The sequence below is a fragment of the Eriocheir sinensis genome, chromosome 20 (assembly GCF_024679095.1).
Source record: "Eriocheir sinensis breed Jianghai 21 chromosome 20, ASM2467909v1, whole genome shotgun sequence".
Lineage (NCBI taxonomy): Eukaryota > Metazoa > Arthropoda > Malacostraca > Decapoda > Varunidae > Eriocheir > Eriocheir sinensis.
The window spans coordinates 538,470-542,788 of NC_066528.1; the positions used below are offsets into that span (position 1 = coordinate 538,470).

The 4,319-nt window shown below is 47.0% G+C and overlaps 1 long non-coding RNA gene across 6 annotated transcripts; it reads right to left on the minus strand.

The window, feature by feature from the left end:
• Nucleotides 1-457: 457 nt before the first annotated feature.
• On the minus strand, nucleotides 458-2,016 carry LOC127001090 (uncharacterized). Of its 6 annotated transcripts, none has more exons than XR_007754675.1 (4): nucleotides 1,791-2,016; nucleotides 1,476-1,664; nucleotides 1,287-1,412; nucleotides 458-1,223 (listed from the first exon to the last, which is right to left on the minus strand). It is a non-coding gene; the product is annotated as an uncharacterized LOC127001090 (long non-coding RNA). The 6 variants fall into 6 exon arrangements; XR_007754677.1 differs by having other exon boundaries at nucleotides 459-1,223; nucleotides 1,287-1,475; nucleotides 1,602-1,664; XR_007754678.1 differs by lacking the exon at nucleotides 1,791-2,016 and adding an exon at nucleotides 1,665-1,755 and having other exon boundaries at nucleotides 459-1,223; nucleotides 1,476-1,601.
• Between the last annotated feature and the right edge of the window lie 2,303 nt (nucleotides 2,017-4,319).

The following is a 4,319-nucleotide window of genomic DNA, read 5'->3' on the forward strand; positions in this document are numbered from 1 at the left end:
TTGAATCACTCTGAAACCCACGCAGAACACCCGGAAACAGCCAGATCACACGCAAAAACACCGGAAACACAACACACTTGAATCACTCTGAAACCCACGCAGAACACCCGGAAACAGCCAGATCACACGCAAAAACACCGGAAACACAGCACACTTGAATCACTCTGAAACCCACGCAGAACACCCGGAGACAGCCAGATCACACGCAAAAACACCGGAAACACAAATCACAGAGGCAACCACAGGCAGAAACCACAAGCGAACACACACCAATCACGTGTCGGGAAATCACAGGCAACACACAAGGTCCACAAGCGAGAACCCTCAAACGCCCAAGAGCACGACGAAAACACAGGGCAAGCGATGTTGTGGGGCGCAGCGGGGTGAGGTCACGACCTTCTCTCAGCAGAGGTCGGGTGTGAAATAATAAGAAAGAAATATAAAGAGAGTTGGAGAGCAAGGAAGAAAGAGAGGGTGGAAGGGAAGTGAGAAAGAAAGAGGGAATCGAATGCCGCACCGAAAGCCGTCTCGAGTTTTTCTTTCTGTTTTGTTGATGCTCTGTCCCGTTCCCGAGGCCTTCCGACTTTCCATCCCAGAACCTACAAACGCGGTGCGCGGCGCCCTCACAGTGTTTGTGATTGATTTAATAATCCCGTCTGGCACTTTTGAGAAGCGCGTTCTTGCACCCGCCCTCCTCGAATCGTCGGGGCTGGGGAGCACCAGCGAGTCCTTGGTCTTGCTGGTGAGCATCGCAGGACATGAGGGGCCTCGGTAGAGCGCCCTGGCTCCCCCGGGGCGTCCATGGCGGTGCCGGGGATCCCGAAGGTCCGGCGGGGGGGGCGTTGAAGTTCCCGCAAGACGTGCTGACCTTCCTAAGAAGTAGCCAGACGAGCTGTGACCCTTATATCAGTTTAGGTCACCGGTACAAATCACCATAATCATAATGACTGACGCCTCCAAGAGGAACTGCCGCGCGGGGAAGAAGAAATCCCCCCAGCAGGGCAGAGCGTCACTAACTATAAAAACATAAAAACAACAAAAAAATCATAAAACAACAAAAAAACGGTGCTGTGTGTTGGTAAGAGTGAGTCTCCTCTGGGGAGAATGCGGCTTATCCAGACCAACAGACAACACCAAAGTTATGGCTGAGACTCTTCTGGGGAGACAGCGGCTCAGCCAGACTAAAAAAACACACGGACTGACAACTCCTGACGACCCACGACCTACTGACCCCTGACAGACCCCTGGCACTCTTTGGACATGGACTGATAACTCGATTACACGACCTACTGACCCCTGACAGACCCCTGGCACTCTTTGGACACGGACTGATAACTCGATTATACGACCTACTGACCCCTGACAGACCCCTGGCACTCTTTGGACACGGACTGATAACTCGATTATACGACCTACTGACCCCTGACAGACCCCTGGCACTCTTTGGACATGGACTGATAACTCGATTACACGACCTACTGACCCCTGACAGACCCCTGGCACTCTTTGGACATGGACTGATAACTCGATTATACGACCTACTGACCCCTGACAGACCCCTGGCACTCTTTGGACATGGACTGATGACTCGATTATACGACCTACTGACCCCTGACAGACCCCTGGCACTCTTTGGACATGGACTGATAACTTGATTACACGACCTACTGACCCCTGACAGACCCCTGGCACTCTTTGGACATGGACTGATAACTCGATTACACGACCAACTGACCCCTGACAGACCCCTGGCACTCTTTGGACATGGACTGATAACTCGATTACACGACGTACTGACCCCTGACAGACCCCTGGCACTCTTTGGACACGATGGACAACCCGATGACGACCCACGCGATAATGCCCCCTGACATTTCCTGACCACTCTCAGAACAATGCCTCCGGACAATATCTCGACGTTTCCCTAATGTTTCTCAACAACAAAAAGAAGAGTTCAAAAACTCACGAATGGCTTTCTCACTTTCTTACTTTTCACACCAAACTACATACACGCTACACACTCACCATTTACTCAATAATCTCAAAATTTGCTACGAAATTAGTCAATGGGTATGCCTCGGAGGGGCTAATAATTATTGATTCCTGCATCTTTCTTATTTGTTAAGTATACTTAATGGTGTTGCTCTTACTAAAATTATATCATTATCATTATTATTGTTGTTATGCTACTACTACTACTACTACTACTACTACTACTACTACCACCACTACTACTACTACTACTACTAGATATTAATACTATTACCAGATAGATAAATAGAGTTAAATTTACATGGATATACATAGATATTCAGAGCACACAGACAGTACAGCAAGTTTGTAAGCCCCCAAACCAGACACCAAATACTACAAAAACTCCTTGTGTGGTGCTTGGTGTTGATGAAGAAGGTCAGCAATTTAAGATACCCATAGATACATTCAAGAAGAGATTAGATAAAGCCATGGATGGTGAGGTAAGGTGGGGTTGAGTATACAGGAGCTGCCTTGTATAGGCCAGCCGGCCTCTTGCAGACTCTTTACGTTCTTATGTTCTTATGTTCTCCTCTTGCCTTGCCTCGCCTCCCGCTCTTTCTCATGTCACTGCAACTACTTCATTCTACTCGTTGCCTCCTACTTTACTTCGTCTCACCTTACTTCCCTTTCTCCCGACCCATCATCACTGTGTTCCTCGCTCCTACAGTACCGCCGCTCACTACCTCCTCCCTTGTTCCTCGCCTCCAGTCCTTTCTCTCGAGTCCCAACCTTTCTGCTTCACGCCCCCCCGCCTTCGCCTCCGCCGCCGCCGCCCTGCCAGCTGCACCTCCCCGTCAAATTTTCTCGTTTGATATTTTTGTCTCCCGTCAGTCAGGCCTTCAAGCGTCTGTCTGGGTCACGCTGTCTGGTGTTGATTTTTACCTTTATTTGTGTTTGTTTTTTTATTATCTGATGCCGCTGCCAGTCTAGTCTAGTCGGTGAATTTTGCGAACTGATGTAGGAGTGTGTGTGTGTGTGTGTGTGTGTGTGTGTGTGTGTGTGTGTGTGTGTGTGTGTCCTTTCCACCTCCCACATACCACCTACTGCAACCCCTCCCCCTTCTCCCTGCTCCTCCGCTCCCCTCCCCTCTTCCTCCCCCCCATCGCGAGAGCTTAAGCGGGAAAAATATATTCGCTCAGGTTGAAATTTGTTGTATTATTTAATGTGTGTCTTGTCTCGCTTGTCTTGGTCCCTCCTGATCCGCTGATGTGTGTGTGTGTGTGTGTGTGTGTGTGTGTGTGTGTGTGTGTGTGTGTGTTGTCTGAGCTATATTGGGCAGTTCGTATCTATATTTTTATCCGTAACACACACACACACACCAGCGGATCAGGAGGGACCAAGACAAGGGAGACAAGACACACATTAAATAATACAACAAATTTCAACCTGAGCGAATATATTTTTCCCGCTTAAGCTCTCTCTCTCCATCCTTCTATCTCGTTAAAGGTAAAGAATAAACCACCGAAGATCATATTATAGGTCTAACGATAATGAGTCTTACTATAACTGTTACCACTTCTTAAATAATTCTAGCTTGCTTAGGATAATATTGAGTCATTAATCTAAGTTCATGATATACTCCTTCTAAGTCTGCCATAGCTACTACTTCTTAAATAACGCCAAACTTAGATGTCTTGTTAATTCCATACGAAGTCCACTTTTTTTTTTTAACATCGCCTGTGGCGCCGGAGGGGCCTCCACTCTTGTTCAGGGTATAGAGTAAGTAACCTAAGCCCATATTATAAGTATTACCAAGCTCTCACTACCTCTTAAATAACCCCAACCTTAGAAGTCTTGTTATTTCCATACGAAGTCCACTATTGCTACTACCACTTCAATAAGTCTAGCTTGTTCAGGATATAGAGTAAGTAGCCTAAGCCCATATTATAAGTCCTACCAAGTCTACTATTGCTCCTACTACCTCTTAAATAACCCCAAACTTAGATGTCTTGCTATTTCCATACGAAGTCCACTATTGCTACTACTACTTCAATAACCCTAGTTTGTTCAGGGTATAGGGTAAATAACCTAAGCCCATATTGCAAGTCCTACGAAGTCTACTATTGCCCCTACTACCTCCTAATATCGCCCAACTTCAGTCTTGTTATTTTCATGAGCTTAGTGTCCCAAGAATGCCCGGGATTTGTGTTAACGCCTCGCTCCCTGATTCGGTTACGGGAAGACTTGCTCAAATATGTCAATTATTCTTGAGCCTAACGTTGTTTCTTCAACTTTGGAGAATTGATTAAACTTTCCACGGCGGCGCCTGCATCTTTAATGAGTTG